Source organism: Mauremys reevesii, linkage group 5 (genome assembly GCF_016161935.1).
Source record: "Mauremys reevesii isolate NIE-2019 linkage group 5, ASM1616193v1, whole genome shotgun sequence".
Taxonomy (NCBI): Eukaryota; Metazoa; Chordata; order Testudines; family Geoemydidae; genus Mauremys; species Mauremys reevesii.
This window is the reverse complement of record NC_052627.1, coordinates 43,899,693-43,918,168: the sequence shown is the minus strand read 5'-3', so window position 1 is coordinate 43,918,168 and position 18,476 is coordinate 43,899,693. Positions and strand designations below refer to the sequence as shown.

Here is an 18,476-nt window from a genome sequence, read left to right as displayed (position 1 = left end):
TGAATTCATGCCCTCCCCCACTTTTTTTTTATAAGATTGCTGAGCACTTGCTAAGAGTGCTTACTCACTTTTGAATTCAGTCAGAACTGTGTGGGCACTTAGCAGTTCACAGGACTTGGTCCTTATTGTGTCTGTCCACAGATTGGTGACCCCTGCAAAGCAAAGACAAAGCAGGATTCCTTAAGGATGATGTTCTAGCCTCACATCCCATTCAGTCTCCAACTGTAATCATTGGCAAAACTCCCATTGACTTGAATGGGAGCAAGAGTGGGCTCTTCTGTATTTTCTAGTTTCTATGATTTTTTAAAGTAAAAATTCAGGGTAATTTTAATATTTAATTTTCACTTGCATGTGTTGCCTGATTTATTTTCCTGCTTTTCTCCCTGTAGTGAGAATTCTCAGGCATTAAACAAAAAGAGAAGAAAATGTTAACCCCTGCCTTCATTCTACAAATTTTGCCAGTCTTCATTACACATTTAACATTCTTTTGAACAGGCAACTTCTCATTTTCTTTCATGTCATCCCCTATTTATGGGAGGGGACTCAGACATATCCACAAAATTGCCTCATTATTCTCCTTCAAATCCCTTCTTACAACTCTTCTTTGCTGTGTGGCTGACAACAACAAATTAAAAATTGTTAGGCAGCTGCTGTGCTTTGACCAGTTTTGTTGCATTGTTTCCTTGTACTCTCCCTACCTGTTTGCTGTATCCACCTTATGCCTATACTCTTCTACTGGGATTGTAAACTCTTCAAGGCAGGGATCATCTTTGTCAGCTTTTGAGGTGGTGTACAGACCTCACACTATGGCAAGCAGAAAGGGGTTAATAGATGTGATTGTTACTTCTCCAGCTGAGATAAAAGGCTGCAGCTCAGGCAGAGAGAAGGATGCTTGCCAGAGAGGGTAGGAGCCATGCCGAGAAAGTTCCTCAGCAGCAAATTGAGAGGCACTGTATGGAGAGATGAAAGTCCAGGGAGAGAGGACTGGAAAATTCAGCAAACAGGCAAAGTCAGGAAGCCAGCCAGGGATTGTATGAAACAGGCCCTTATAGCAAGGGCTCTGGGCTGAAACTTGGGGATATTGGTGGGTCTTAACTCCCCTACCATAAGTGTTGCCAACCCTCCAGGATTTCCTGGAGTCGCCTGGAATTAAAGATTAATCTTGAATTAAAGATTATGTCATATGATGAAATCTCCAGGAATTTGGCAACTCTACCTACCACTCCTCCCTCCATGCAGCAGATGAGATATAAGTCTTGGGAGTAAAAGGGGAAGGAGTGAGAATGAAGAACTTGCATAGAGTCATTGGATTTTAGGTTTTTATTTGAACTTTCCTGTTACCCTGGAAGGGGTGAGGCTCCAAGTGACCTGGCCAGAGGGCCCAGTTGCAAGAAATAGACCATTGAGTGGCTCAAGCTGTGCCTGATGGGGTGATAGAGACAGCATATAAGGGAGCACACCAATGGTGAACCTTTGACACAAGTGTTTGCAAAGTCCTAGATTCTAGCAAAACTCGGCTTTGAATGCTAGGCACCATCACAATACAAATAATAAACAGTAACAATAAATGACTGATGGGGTAGTTGCAGTATTATCAAAATATGATCCTTCTTGTTTAGTGTGAAAACGATCAGTACAACGACTTACACCGTAACAAACAAGGATCCCAGAAGCTGGCACTATTCTAGACTTCCTTGCAGGAGACTGAAATTCATAGAAAAGCTGGGGGGGGAGGGACTGACAAAAATTATACATGCTCCCTAAAAAATAAATCAATAACACACACACAAAAAAAAACTCCCCACAAAAACATGGCCAACACATCAAACTCTAAGGGTCACATTTTGCAAAAACTTATGCATAGCAGTAGCTCTAATCACTCAGGTTGTTTCTTTGACTTTAATAGAAATACTTGTGTATGTTTATTGGTTTAAAACTTTATTACGCTAGAAGATATAAAATAAGAAAAAAACAGACTCTTTGGCTTTCTCTTTAATGTTCAGAGCCGGTTCTGCCAGGTACTGAGCATTTGTAACTTTCATTAAGTTAAATGTTCAGCAACTGCTCAGTCCCTCTGAGGGTCTAAGGATATTTAGCATCTGGTAGCATATGACCCTAGGAAAGATTTGGGATTATTTCTGGGGTTTTCATTTACCAGTATTATAAATAATAGAAGTTTTTGTTGAAAATTTTTTTCTTCAGTGGAAGAACATTTATAAAGATGTACAGTATTGAAAACTTAAGAGAGTTGAATCCCTACATTTCACTAGGTATCAAATACGTCACAATGTCAGTGTGAAAGTAAATATGAAAATAAATAATCTACAACTTTTGGGGTGAGTGGAAAAATCTTTCTTGTTCAAAACTGATATCTGCTTAGACTCATACGATACTGCTGAAAGCAATAAAAAAGAATGTTAGGCAGACAATGAGGCCCATGAGTAATCAAAAGACAGTTTAGGAGTGGGAAATGTTGAGAGTGCTTATATGTATTGGACTTACATTTTATCACAGTGGTAATGATAGTACTTTAATTAAATATTGCTGCAGAATGTAGTAATGTATCTCTAGCCTTCTTACAAGGCTCCAGTCACCAGGCCAATCTCTTGGATAACATAGCCCTCTCTTCCTCTTAGAATAATACGTGTTCAAGGAAAATATTTCAGACATAACACTCCTGTGGGCTTGTGCTACATGATTCCTTAGGGCTGGACTATGCCTTTAAGGAACAGCTCTGAGTAAGGAGCAGTTCAGACTACAGACAGAACGTGCCTCAAGAACAGTGCCATGCATTCCCCTTGATGCAGTGGGCCTCCTATTGAGTTGATGTGAATGGGATAGGGCCACAGCTCTGCTTTCTCCAGAGGCACTTTGTGGTGAGGCGCACACCTCAGTGGTACGCACGGGGAGCAAGTGCAGAAACTGCTCTCATGACAAGCCCTTGCGCAAGGCATGCAAAGCTGTGGAGAAGCCTCCTTAGACCCTGCCCATACAAACAAGAGCCTGTCACAGCCTGGCTTGAAATTAGGGTTGCCAATTTTGGTTGGAAATGTTCCTGAAGTTTTCATCACATGACATCATCTTTAATTCCTGGAGACTCCAGAACAATCCTGTTGGGTTGGCAACCCTACAAATGTTTTAATGCTTAAAGCTGGGTGGTATCACGCCAACAGTGTAACCCCAGCCTCAGTTGCACCACAGTTCCTAACAGAAATGACAAAATATTATAGGTTACTTTAAAAAGGCATTTCCAATTAAATACCACATGTGATCCATCAAAAGCTGAAGGCTAACTTTGTTCCTATAAATTAGAAGGATGGAGTTTACTGTTTAATTTCACAATTTTGTATTTGGCAAATGCTATTTGATCAGTTCCACACATATTGTAAGTGCCATGTTGAGTGCTATAATGTAAATATGTATATATTTACAATTAAGACTTCACTGCTATTTATTCATTATTGTTTTATATTGAGGTTCTGAGCATGCCCTTGGCTCAGTATGCAACACAGAAGCAGACTCAGACCCTGCCTTTTGGGTCTTGCAGTCTTAACAGAGAGAGTCAGTAGAATTTCACATCCTACTGTTCTCTCAGTTGTCTGCCTCTCTGGCCATTCTGCCTTCCTTTTTTGAAAATGGTGTGTGTGTGCGGGGTATGTGTGTGTGTGTGTGTTTGCACATGTGAAAGTAACATACCGTTTGGGTTACATTTAGATCACTTGTTTGGTTTCAGCTGACTTAACTTTTTTTTAGCTGCACACCATCTTTGTGCAGAGTTAGAGAGCTGGGGACAGTGACATAGAAATCTATGTGAAAAGCAAAATCAAAGGACTTACCTGTTTTTGTGTGCGCTCCACACTTTTAAGAGACAATTGGGTGGAAATTGTTGTGTAACCTCATTAATGACTTGGACTCATAGCCTCTTAAATTTGTCCTTGCACTCTTCAAGATAATTTAAAGTAATCATATGAATTGTTGCTCTCTGAATGCATCCCTAAAGGATACTGTAAATGCATTAACAGATTTTGGGCCCACAGATGTCTTTAAAAAAAAAAAAAGGACTTAAACCATGAAGTGATAATATGAAGTAGACTAGCCAATGTATTGATGTTTCCTCTAGGGGACTCTAGAAACTGTTTCTGGCTCTTCTGGTTGGTAAAGCATTAGCCTTGATCTCTGTGTTTTTGGTTATAGCAATAAAATATCCCAGTTTTATTCCTCCCATGTTGCCCTGCTGTACTTTTCCAGTAATTAGTGGTGTTCAATGGAAGGTCAGCTCTGCTGTTCTGCATCTGACATCTAAATCAGACAATGGAGATATGTTGGATTGGCTTTCTAGAACATATGTAGACCAGAGGGAAGAAAAAATATATGGAAAACAAACTATTTAAGTAGTCTGAATCTCTCCCCATGCTTTTCTCTTTTACATCTGAATGCAATCTTCAGGGGAGATGGGAGGAGGAACTGTCTCCTCAGCCCATTGTTTGTATGCACACGCCCAAAACTCTCTGGTCAATATCTACTTCTTTTCTCACTGTCTCGCCAATAACCAGCATTTGGATGCATCACCTACATTATATTTTGTTCATACTATTTCTCTTCTGAATATAAATAAAAGCTGTTTTTCTTTTAACAGTAGATGTACACTTCAAGATAACCACAATAGTTATACCTACAGAACAGAGAAGAATTAGGATAGGCTTTCCATTGACTTCAATAATTTTTGGCTCAGACGCAAATTATATATTGATCAGTGGGTGTAAGTGGACTTGAGGGAGTTGATCTTCTAACATATATGAAGGGGGGCTGTAAGAAGTGGCTGCAAATGGAAAATTATTTGTTTTGGCAACCAAAAACAACAAAAGGATTTTGGCTGAAATCTTCAGTTTTCAGCTTTTAGTTTGTTTGCTTTTAAACCCCCAAAAGTTGTCAAACCCATTCCATGGAAATTTCCATTTTGATTGAATGTACATTTTTGTCAAAAAATGTTTTAAACAAAAAATGTTGACCAGTTTTAATAAATCCAGAGATGGTTACAAAATAATAATAAAAAAAGATTTCTCAAAAATATGGCTCCAATTCACTGAAGCTCTTAAGTGCTTCATTAATTTTAAGCATGTGACTAATCCTATCCTTATACAGGAAAGCACTTAAACATATGCTAGAACTTAAGTACATGCTTTAGTCCCATTAACTTCAGTAGGAGTTAAGCACATACTCAAGTATTTGCAAGGTTCCGTAACCTGCAATGTGCAAGAGGTCAGACTAGATGATCATAGACTTTAAGGTTTTCTAGCCTTAAAGTCTATGAGTCTAATTCACAAGCTGAAAGTCTCATAAGGTGCTGAAAGTGGTCCAACAACACTCACTGATCACAGTACTGAATACTTCCATTAGAGCTAGCCAGATAATGACTTAGTTTAATAGGACACTGAATTACAATAAGTAAACTATAACAAAACCTGTTGACTGAAGACTCTGGCCTTGGTCCAAACCTTAAGAAAAACAGAAATTTCTCATATATCAGGTAATCAGTAAGATGGGAGAGCAGCGACATTGAGAAGGCCTTTTTAAAAATCTGTATTAAAAATATGAAGATGTGCTAACAGCAAAATCTGTACTGATGATTTTTCAGTAATATGGTAACAGCAGCTCTTTTTTTCATAAGCCGGAAATCCTGTGAGCTTTCATTAATTGCTAAGTCATTGATTATGTGACTGTATGGTAAAAGAAGCCAAGCTGGTTATATATGAAAAAAGCAGGTCATTAGGTATGTTGTTACCTTTCTACACATGTTAAAAATAGAAGGCCCATAGGTGGAGTGTAAGTGGGCAGAAGATGAATTGTCCCTCATTATTCAAAAAGTAACTTTAAAAAAATGACTTGCCATAAATATGTCCTAGTTCCATTTCCTTTCTTCCTCCTTTCCTTTCTATGGCAGCTCAATAGAGACTGCTGTAACCCTTAGACTGAAAAACCCTTTATGGAAAGAAAAGGGCCATTTGAGAGTGCCTGGGCAACTTTATTCTAGGATTTCCTAACTTTTGAGTTTTTGACCTTGCAACTTTAATGTTTAATGTATTTTTTTATGTAATGTCATGGCTTTTTAAAACCAGAAAATTGGTTGTGTAGCAAAGTGATCTAATTCTCAGAAATGACTAAGCCACTTTCACTGAAATTCTCCAAAACATTTCTGAGGGAGAGAGTTGGCATGAAAAATTTCAGTCCAGACAGTTAAATCTTGGTAAAATTTATAGAAAACTGAAAGCAGGCATATAAAGGGAAAGTATTAAGCATTGTTAACCTTAACAATAGCTACTAGTTCAATTTTAACCCCACAGGGTGAACCTTTTCAAAACCGTATGTATTATTATCACTGAGTTTACCATATCTTCATGTGCGCTCATTTGTCCTCTTATCAATGGAATGTGCAATCAATTTGAATGTAAATACATTAATCTTCAAGATACTGTGCATATAGAATTTGTATACAGTACTTTCCTGCAAGATCAAAAAAACACTTTCTATACAACTACCATATGGCCTCCCAGATGGCTTTTAAATGGCTAAGAAGTATAAGGTCAAAGTCCAGATCCTAAAAATCTGTACTTACAAACATTTCAGGACTTAGTGAGCAACAGTTTTGTCTCCGTTATATTTGTGATTAACACTCTATTATACAGAAAGTAATAATCCATGAGTAATTTTCCACTAATATAATTAATGTTCAATAGGGTTTCATGCACAACAATTAGTTCTCTAGAATATTTTTGGGGAAACTTAGTTTTTCCAGGCAACTTTTTATTTACAGTAACTCCTCGCTTAACATTGTAGTTATGTTCCTGAAAAGCTAATCCAATTTCCCCATAAGAATTAATATAAATGGGGGTGGGGGTTAGGATCCAGGGAAAAATTTTCACCAGATAAAAAACTATATATATATATATATACACATACACACACACACACAGTATGTTTTAAATAAACAATTGAATACTGTACACAGCAATGATGATTGTGAAACTTGGTTGAAGTGATGAAGTTAGAGGGTGGAAGAGGGTGGGAGGTGGTGGAATCTCCTTTCTTAGAGGTTTTTAAGGTCAGGCTTGACAAAGCCCTGGCTGGGATGATTTAGTGGGGGATTGGTCCTGCTTTGAGCCGGGGGTTGGACTAGATGACCTCCTGAGGTCTTTTCCAACCCTGATATTCTATGATTCTATGATATTTCCAAGGGAATGCCTTACTGCTAAATGATGAACTAGCATTTGGCTGAGCCCTGAAGGGTTAACACATTGTTGTTAATGTAGCCTCACACTCTACAAGGCAGCATGAATGGAGGGAGGGGAGACAGCGTGGCAGATAGCGATAAAGACATACACCCTGTGTGTGGGAGAGAGAGAGAGAGATGCGCATTGCCCCTTTAAGTATGCTGACCCGACTCTAAGTACATTGTCTTTAAAAAAATCAGGAAGTTGAGACAGCAGCTGCGGCCAGCAAGCTCTCTCCGTCCTGAGCCCTGTCCTGTTCCCACCCCTCTCTATATGGAGAAGAGGTAAGCGGGGGCAGGAGTAGGGGGGAGGGGGTTACCCTGACATTAGCCCCCCACTTCCTTCCTCTCCTGCACAGCAAGCAGGAGGCTCCCAGGAGCAGATCCAAGGCAGAGGGCAGGAGCAGCACATGGCAGTGGCAGGAGGGATGGCGGAACAGCCAGCAATTGGTAGCCTGCTGGGCAGCTTCTGCACAGGGAACTCAGAGGCGTGGAGAGCTGATAGGGGGGCTGCTGGTCCACCCTGGTTCCAACCCCGCCCCTCAGCTAGCTGCAATGGGCTGCTCTTCCTGCAAGCAGTGGACAAAGCAGACGGCTGCCAAACAACGTTATAAAGAAGCATTGCATAACTTTAAACGAGCATGTTCCCTAATTGATCAGCAATGTAACAACGTTAACCAGGATGACTTTAAGTGAGGAGTTACTGTACTTACTTATTTATTGTCACTCGTGAGAATATTTTATTGCTTAAAAGCACAGTTTTAATAAATCATCTGATATTAGCAGTGTATGACCAAAGAAATTCTGAGAACTAAACACCTCACTATGTCAAATCTCCAGAGCTCTGCTTCAGTACTGCCTCTAATTTACAATGAAATTACTGTTGGTAGAAAAATATTTATTGTACAGAAGGAAGCTAAAACATTGCGGTACATGACTGTGTAATGAAAAATCCTTCAGTTCTCACTTTTAAAAAAAGGTAAAGCTTCATTAAATTTGGTACCATAATACATGGTATATTGACTGAAGAAAAACATTTTTTATAACCAAGGCTTGTAGAGTGCGCTGAAAGAAAATAATTAAATTGATATCATTTGTTTTTTGATGGGTTCTCCCTTGGGAAAGAATACTAGTTTAGTTAGACCAGATAATGTTTCTGTGTCTATGCAAAGAACTATTAAGTTAAATTAAAACCTTTGTTTATCAAACAGCCAAAATTAATAAACACAACTATAACATTAGATATAGTCGGCTACTAGACAATCACTTCCCGTATCGAATAATTATTTATTTATAATTCAATTTAAGCAGAGCATCTGCTCGTCAAGGAGTACTGAAACATAGTATCCACACAAGAACTCTTAAAGGTTTGGACACAGGGATCAAATTGCTTTGCAGACAGTGTGGTTGGAAAAAACCTATGCTAGAACAACAACAATAACCCCTTAAAGAGTTTTAAGAGCTGGATTATTGAATGGAATGTCTGAAATTATTCGTAACAACTGCTGTTAATTGGAAGGCATTAATGCAGCTACAAGAAGGCAGGGAGAAAAAAAAACTGCAAACCCTATTTCTTTGTTGAGTTTTCATCTATTTATTTTGACACAAATCAGAAGACTAACACTATTTTTGGCAATTCTGATTTTAGGCTGCATTAGAAACTTGATACAGCCCTGAGTATTTTACTTTGCTTACTGTAAACCAGATTTTCTAATCGTCTATTTATGAAGAAATACCACAAATAGAGAAAGTCATACATACAAGACTCTTGGAAGTGCAAGGCACAATTCAATAGTCAAGCAACAGTTAATGGAAATATATGAAAAAAACAATGCAAAGATCTTATTTGCAGCAATTGAAAAACATAAGATAAATTACTGTAATAATATGCTGCTCTGAATAGCTGAAAAGAATTCCTCTAGAAGGCTACCAGCCAACCTAGTAACACCCAAATATGATATACCAATGCACAGGCAAAAAAAGGAAAAGAAAAACTGATACATTAACAGCTGCCAGTTCCACTAATGACCAGTGGCATTCAGCGAAGGTAATTTTTTTTTCATGTATACACGGAATTTTATTCAAATAATTAGGGAAAATGCAGAATATTGTTCAAAACATGCTTTCCTCTGTTTTACTTATTTTATTTGGTATAAGCATTCCTGGCCTCTGAAACCATTAAGGCTCTGATCCTGCAAACTCTTAGGCATGAATATAATTTTGCTCACATGATTAGTCCCATTGAAGTCTATGGGACTACTCGCAAAAGTGAAATCACACACACATTTGTTTGCAAGAATCAAGTCCTAAGTACTTGGAACAAATAAATCTACCATAGTCTGTGTGAACCCCACTCTTGCCCCCTCCAGGACCCTTCCTATGTAAGTAATAATAAGTCATTGACCGCTGTTGAATTTCTAGGGAACTGTTGTATGAAGCTAGTTCATTGTGAGGCAGAAGGACCAAAGACTAAGTGACTTCAACCACCAGAGGAGCAGGTGATTCCTTAGAAATGTCCTACTTGGAGTGTCTAATTGCTATTATGAAACAGATGGAAATTAACGGGAATAAACTTCAAATTTTCTGGGAATCACTCACATCGTATGACATCTTTGGTAATCAGTTGGGTATCTCCATTTTGATCCATCAACTTCTATTGCCATTTAAAAAAAGATTCTTCTATATGAATCAGGACTGTATACTTGACAGCCTGGAGTAATGAATCCTTTGAACACGTACAAATTATATTTAGTACAAAACAACCCAGGCATTTTTATATAATTTATAAAACAAAATATGAATCTATCTTCATGGTTTTATCATTGAGCAGACACTCATACTTATCTAGTTGCACCTGTTCTGTCACATGTTACCTGTTCTTAAGTTTCCATAAAATTTAAGGTATTATGATTACTTGATGTAAAATATTTCATGTGTTAAAAATGGCCAAATCAGAAAAAAAGACAGTTTGACCATTTGTGATATCAAATTATAAACAGCTATTAGAAGAGGGTTAGCAGATTAAATGATTAAGCCCAATCTTTTTTTTTTTTATATAAGTAAGAACTAAAAAGGCTGGAGATGCCCTAAATATCACTTACAATACAATTAAATCTCAGCAGCATTAAAATAATCAATTCACTAGGAACAGAGGCAGGCAGACACATACAGAAACTCCTTTCTGCCATTCACCATAGTTGAAAGAAGGCTATCCGCCTTTTCCAAACACCTTATCAAACAGATGTCTTATGCAGTGTGTCTGGAAGACCATCAAATTCAGAATATCTTGGACAAATGGGAGGAAGGGAAGCAAGTTCCAGAGTCCTAGGCCTGGTCTATACTACAAATGAAGGTCAACATAAGCCACTTTGCATTCACCTAGTTGTGTGTGTCTACACTTAAATTTGTCTCCCACCTACATCAGTGTCACCATCTCCCTGAGTGGCATTGAGACATGGTTGATGTACTGAGGTTGATGCAGCATGAGTGAATATACCGCATTACCTACATTGACCCTAGTAGTCCTCCAGCAGCTGTCTCATAATACTGACACTCTCCGCTATGATCTCCACTGCCCAGGGTCATGGATACCAGAAGGCCCCCCCCACCCCTTTAAAGCCCTGTGAAGTTTTGAAATGCCTTTTCCTGATTGCTTGTCTTGGCAAGCACACTTAATAGCCCTCCACTGTTGTGCACAACTGCCCAGACCACAGTGCTCCAGACATGCTCTGACTTAGAGCAGACATGAGATATTGGACCTCTTGGGCCTGTGGAGAGTGGAGGTTGTGCAAGCATAGTTACATACCAGCTGTAGAAATATTGACATCTACAAGCAGATTAGATGGAGGATGCAGGAGAAGGTCTTGCAGCAGCAGTGCCGTGTGAAACAAAGGAACGGTGCAGGCACAGGAGGCCAATAGTTGATCTGGTGCCAAGCTGCCAACCCGCTGCTTTTACAAAGAGCTGCATGCCATACTTGGCAGAGACCCCGCCACCACCCTGCACACCACCATGGATACTTCCAAGGAACCCGAGCCACAGGCCCTTGGGCCTGGCCTGAACAGTGAGGTGGAGGATGAAAAGCAGGAGGATGGGGGGACATGTGATGGGGGGCAGAGGGTGCCCAGCTATGCTCTGAGTCAGGACCTGTTTGAGGCTCCACCTCAGTCTAGTCAGTCTTGGCAGTAGGAAACAGGTGAACCCACTGCAGGGGAAGGATCCGTGGGTAAGTATGTAAATTTAGTTCCCATTACAATGATGGAGACCCCAACTTAACAGGACACAGCTGTTGACTTTGCATTAACTTACTCATACCAGAAGAGGTAGTGGCACAATAAAGTGTTGCTATCTTCTTTTCATGTTCCTGTAGAATTAGACAAGGGGTGCCATGCAGAGTAGTTTCTTTATGTAAAATAATATCTTTTAAATCCTCAATGAGAGATCTCATCTTGTGCTGAAGGTTGCTAGGGGTGGCCACCTTAATACTTCCTCAGCAGTAGGACACTTGCCCACCCAGTCTGTGATGACATCAGCAGGTACAATTAGAGTACACAGGTTAGCAGCATATGGGCCTGGGTGACTTCAGGATGCCAGCAGCAGCTGTGCTCTCTCTGCCTTTGTTACCCTCAGGAACAAGATATTAGCTAAAATCACCACCTCCAGTGGTGCCAGCATTCAGTGACATTGCTCTGTATTCATAGTTCCGTGCAATGGAGCAATTCCCTCCTCATCTCCCTCACCCTTGGTGAGCCATACTCACCACGGCTGATGCTGTGAATGGCGCCGTGCACAAGGACCCTGAAGCAGATGTGTCAATAAATATGTCTTATTTAAGTCTCTAGGGGACCAAAGGAAGGGAGTTTAGAATCTTGAGTTTCTCTTTGCATTTCAACTATACAGACAATGGTACCTTTGCATGTTTTAGCATGGTCTTGTGGGGTTCCAATTCCACACCGGTGCAATGCCTGAGCTAGATAAGGAGGAGAAGGAGGAGGACTCAGGATGAAATGTTCAATGAGATCGTACAAGCTCAGATTGCGAGCACAGGGCCTGGAGGATGAACATTGCAGACAGCCTGGAGAAGGAAAGAGGGGGCAGGAGAAAGGCCTAGGATTCACAGCAGAAAAAGGCAACGGAGATGCACTAAGTTTTAATGGGGTTTCTCTGGTAGTAAATACAGATGTTGCAGATGCTTGTGGCCCTACAAGTTCAACAAACTCGGGGTTGCCTCCCTTTGCAGTCCATGGAGAACGTCATTGCAGCTCCGCCGTACCTCTCCACCCTCCAACATTCCATGCAGCGGCAGAGGCTGCATCCTTACCACTCTACCTCAGGGTACATTAGGAACAATCACAGCTTCACATACTGACCTGATAAAAGCCACGGTAGCTGTATGTGTACCTAAAATGGACATGAATGTTCTTTCCTCTTGGTAAGTTCTGTTCTATTAATTTATTAAATTTTTAATGTCTTTGATTTTAAATTGCTCAGATTTTTCTTTTCACTGATTTTGTTACTGAATAAAATTCTATTTGGAACATAATTCATGCTTATTAGTTCACAACGCAAGCTGCAGAGTGCCTAGCAGCTCTGAAAGCACCAACATACTTGTTACTGTATAGTGTGACAAAACTCATAGGATCAGAGACAAGCACACAGAGTGTAATAATCATAAATGTACAGCAAATGGCACAAAATTAATAGGTTCATTGATGTACAGGTCATAGTCATACCTGTACATCAAACATCACACAATTCCCAACAGGCCCCAACGTAGCAGGGGCCAAGTACATTGCAGTATACCACAACGTATTACTCTGCCTCACTGTAGAAGTGCTTCTTTAAAGTCTCCCTGAACCATATAGCTCTGCACTAAGTTTTTCTAATAGCCCTTGTGTCTGGCTGTTCAAACTGAGCAGACAGCAATTCGACCTCCGTCCTCTACTCCAGCAGCAACTTTTTCCCCTTTGCGTCACAGATATTATGCAGAATAGCAGAATTGAGACAGTGTCTAAACTGGATACATTTTGGACATTGAACAAGCTATAGAAGTGGCTCAATGACCAGCCCTGACTACAAAAAACAATGTATAGCCTGTGCATGGTAAACAAAAAAGGATGAGCAGAGTAAGTCTCAAGAGATAAGATTTAATATAGTTGCTGAAGGTAAGTATCTATGTGAATACTCAGTCTGCTCAGCAGGTAGAAAGGGAAGTTATAAATGTGGCAAGAAAAATGCCTGTCACTGAACAATGCTATCACTTAGGTTTGGATTTGGTCCAAAGACAGAAAAGAGAAAATCCATCCAGAGAGACACAAAAGAAAGAGACATACTGCTAAGGTGGGAGAATCCCATGCTGGTTGAGGAGTGGCTACTGGATAAAATACTGAACAGAAGAAAGGTGAGCAGAGCTACATGATTAGACGAGAGCTAACAGCCTGTTAGAACTGCAGTGCCCTGAGAGCAGAAATGGAAGAGATGTGCTTTCTCAAAGTATCACAGCAGTATTATCTTGAATATGCTTCTGCAAAGAAGAATGTGCAAAAATTATGCTATGAGAGGTTTAAACTAGTGTAAATGGTTGATTCTCTATAACCTGGTCTTTAAATCAGTGGTGGGTAACCTGCAGCCCATGGGCCGCACACAGCCCATTAGGGTAATCCACTGGTAGGCTGTGAGACAGTTTGTTTACGTTGACCATCCACAGGCTTGGCTGCCCGCAGCTCCCAGTGGCCGCAATTTGCCATTCCCGGCCAACAGGAGCTGCGGGAAGCGGCACAGATAAGGATGGTAAGCAGTTAAAGACTGACAAAGTACTCGAAAAATAAAGATTTAAAGAGGGCTCAGGAACAAACTGATGTATTTATAAAGATGTTAAAACATTCAGAAAGTGAGAGTGCAAATCAGGATCCAGTGGCAAACATAAACAAAGGGAAATAAAACTGCTTTTGAAGGAACTTTGGCTGAGTACTGACTGTGTAACTGAGAAAAAACAGAACCAGGAGGTCTAAATACATCCTGCCTTCCATTCTGGGTCATTCAAACTCACCAGAAAAAAACAAACTGCTTTGTGGTTTTGCATGAACTTTTCTCCCATAAAAGATCAAAGAAGACTGATGGTAAAATATCCCCAAATTACAGCCATTGTCTAGAAAATTTTAAAATGCAGATTTACTTTCTTACCCCCCATTTCAGGTAAGCTGACCACAGTAAGAAGGAGACCAGTGGAAATGGTCTGCAGGATTGTTAGTGGCATTTTTATCTTGCTCTTATAAAAAAAACACTGACTTTGGGCGACATCCTCAAGTGGTATTAATGAGTGTAGCTCTATTCAAGCCCTCTGGCCTTTTGTCTTTCTTATCCAATTAAGAGATGCAGAGTGAAAAGCTGAATCCCTTTCAGACACAAGCACACACACAGACGCCTATACAGAAACTAATTTCTATTTCATAATCATATGTTATTTCATAGTACTGGATAAATATTATACATTATAATATTTCCTTTCTTAGATAACTGTTGTCCATTAATCTCTCTGCATTATATCTATCTGCTAAATAAATAAAAATAGAACAATGCCAAGGCTGGCAAGCTGCAAATACAGCCTTTTTGTGCACATTATCTCAGTCTATTAATTCACAGATTTCTGGAAGCTGAATGACAAGTAAAGATTTTGGGCAAAATCCTTCACAATGACACACACTGCAACATTGCATATGTTGGAATAAACTGTTCTGTCAGACTTGAGCAACACCATTAACTTTAATTATTTCATGGTTGTAACTGACAGTATAATTTGGCCTTCCAGGGTACAGAATATACAATTAAAGATCCACAGTGTAGATCAGACACAAGAATTTTGCCCTTCAGTTTAAGTTGTCAAATAAATTATAGGTTATTTTATTTCTTCTCTCAAGCCTTAGAAAATTCAACTAGTAAAGTAGCTGCATTACTTCCATTCCCGAGGAGCTTGGTAGTGAAGGTACTGTTTATGCTTCATCACTTTCTATACTGCATATGAAATTAACATGGGCAATTAAAGCTCCTGGACTCTATGACCTTTGCACAGGAAATAAGAAAGTAAAAGCAGAATAAACAAAATGGGGACATGGAGGTCCTGTGATGGGATGTACTAGTTCAGAGGCCCCCTACTGGAGGCTTCGAGGTCTTACCCCGAACCTCTGCCCCAAAACAGGAGCAGTGGAGGTGAGTCCTCCAGGCTGACTAGTGTGGCTGTGTGTGAAACAGCCAATCAGACTCCAGTAGGCTCATATAAAAGGAGCTACTGGACAGAGCATAGTTAGTTGCTGGCTGGTTCCAGTACCTGCACAGAGCAGTTACTGGCAGGGACCAAGGGTGCAAGGAAGGTGCTCCTGGCTGGCTCTGGGAATGCAAGAAAGACTTGAAGGGTGAAGGTAAAGCAAAGGGACTGTGTGGAAGTAGCCCAAGGAACAGAAGCATAGAGTTAAAGGGAAGCAGCCAACGGCTGCTACTTATAGGGTCCCTGGGTTGGGACCTGGAGTAGTGGGCAGGCCTGGGTCCCCCTGTAACTGTGCCTCAGAGGGTCAAAACTGAGGATGCCAAATTAATGACAAACTGCTGAGAAATAGGGCAGATACACCCTAAGACTTGTGGTTAATCCCCCACAAGATATACCAAACCAGCAACAAAAGTAAACTTCTGTTTCACCACACTGGCTAACAAGAAGTCATAAAGGCAGTTTCCTTAGGCATTCCAGTCCTTGTATTACCACCGAAAACACTAGACTTAGCATAATGATAACCAGCAAATCATAACCTTTTCATAGACATCTTACATGCCACAGTTTGTACAAGATTTGTTACAAATATATAACGGTGGTTGCAACAATGATCTATATGGTCATATTTTAATCAGATAACATCACACACACCATCTGCCACAGGTAGAGTGGCCAAGGCCCTGAAGAAGCGAAGATTAAACCACCCCAGGGAAGGGGCTAAAGACCCCCAAAAAGGGTCAGTATTTGTGAGACTTATGATACAATCCCTGGAAGGGGATTGAATTAAAGAGTGACTCAGCTGGAGAGCTGGGGCAACAGGCAAATAGTCTGGGGGCACTGCTCCATACCAGAGCAGGGATAATTTGAAAGAGAGCCCAGAAAAGGCTGAAAGACAGTTTGAAGGATGGTACTGTGATAGGCCCAGATGGACTGATTGAGAACCTGAGCCCATTGAGGGCTGCAGGTGAAAACACTGCCAATTAGGGTACTGGAATAGGCCATTAGACAGACTGAGAATCAATTCCAGGGACAGGGCTACAGATAAAGAGACCTAGCTAAGAGTACTGAGATATGCCCTTGTTGAACTTGTATCTCAGAAGGGGTTTGTGTTGTTACCTACAGACTGTGTGTGACTTGGCCAGAGGGCTGAGTCAGTGAAAACCTGCTCAGAAAGTTAACTGTCAGCAGAGGTCTCCACAAGCAGCACAGCTAGAGAACGAGTGCTGGATGGTAGAGGCACTCACGGGAGGCCAGTAAACCCTGTTACAGGCCCAGACAGAGAATGCAAGAAATAGTAGTGACTTTTTTTGCTTGCTTAACATAATACCATGGCAACAATCTGTTAGGTTACTGAATATAACTAAAACAAAGAGCTTTAGGAAGATTACTGTGATGTTGCACTCCATATGCTTTATGAAAATATGCTTATGAATATGAATATGATGTAACTGGAATGTGCTTTATGCAAAAGGTCTCTTGTAAGTTATCATTACAACACTTATACTCTACTGAGTGTGTTCATCCCATTTGTTTGCATGTATTATTTCTATATCTGCAGTTAGGAGGATAAGATATAAACTTGTATTACTGATGCAATCATATGAAGTGGAAGCCATTAAGGGTGCTTCAGATTCAGTGAACTGTAAATAGCTCTGTTTACTTGCAAACCTTCCTGTTTACTTGTGGGCCAGCCCAGGAAGAATGGAGGCTGGGGTCTCACAGGACATGTGACCATGTCACATGATGCTGGAATCCATCTTAAATCTAGAACTTTTCCATTTAGAAGAAGGGGTGGGGACCCAGAGAAACAAGTTTCCTGCCTTGTGCCAAAGCTATAAAAGGGGGTGGAGCAGGACAAAGGCTGCCAGTCATGAGAAAACCCCTAGTTATCACCTGAGATGTCTGCAGGAACTAACAAGGACTGTACCAGGGGAAAGGATTGGTCCCAGACGAGGAAGGAGTCTAGTCTGTGAAAGAAGCTTATTGGAACATCTCTGAGGGTGAGACATTACCAGTAATTAGTTTCTTAATGTATTAGGCTTAGACTTGTGTGTTTTTGCTTTATTTTCCTTGGTGACTTACTTTGTTCTGTCTGTTATTACCTGAAATCACTTAAATCGTACTTTTTATACTTAAAGAAAATCACTTTTGTTTATTAATGAACCCAGAGTAAGTGATTAATATCTGGGGGAGCAAACCGCTGTGTATATCTCTCTGTCAGTGTTATAGAGGGCAGACAATGTATAAGCTTTATACAGAGTAAAATGTATTTATTTGGGGTTTGGATCCCACTGGGAAATAGGTATCTGGGTGCTGGAGATAGGAAACCTGATGAGCTGTTTTTTATTAAAGTCTGCAGCTTTGGGAGCATGGCCCAGACCCTGAGTCTGTGTTGCATCAGGCTAGCATGTCTGGCTCAACAAGGCAGGGTTCTGGAGTCCCAAGCTGGCAGGAAAACGGGCTCAGAGGTAATTTCAACATATCAGGTAACAGTCCCAAGGGGATCTCTGTGACCGAACCCATCGCAATTACATTGATCAGAGTGAACTAGTTTTTCATCCCAAATGATGTTCCAGAAAACAAACAATTGGCAATGTCTTTAAGCTTTACTGGCAGTACATTCAAACTACTTTAAAAAATCTCACAAGCCCTCACATATCTGAGAAATTATGCCTAGATTGTGGCAGTATTAAGATAGCATTTCTTTCCTAAACTGCTTGTTACCATTGAGAGTTGGACCCAACCTGGAAAGTTCCACTGTGCACATAGACTTGGATCCAAACCATCTCAAAGTTCAGGGGCATATTCCTGTTTGACTTTTGTTCATCATCTTATAATGTGCAGGGCCCAACAATGACATTTGGGAGTGTGAATATCCTTGGGAGAGGGAGGGTTTAAGTGTTCAAAAAAATAGTTATGAACCAACTACAAGAGGCTTGGAGGTTCATT

General features: G+C 40.4%; 1 long non-coding RNA gene across 2 annotated transcripts in view; it reads left to right on the top strand.

Moving 5' to 3' along the window:
- LOC120407032 overlaps positions 1–18,476 on the top strand; it is a 111,396-nt gene that overhangs the window by 78,867 nt on the left and 14,053 nt on the right. The window contains exon 1 of one of the 2 annotated variants that reach the window (XR_005599755.1): positions 15,586–15,681. The exons of the other annotated variant lie outside the window; for it this stretch is intronic. This is a non-coding gene — a long non-coding RNA (uncharacterized LOC120407032). Of the gene's footprint in view, positions 1–15,585; positions 15,682–18,476 lie in introns of those variants that run through there. 2 annotated transcript variants of the gene reach the window in all.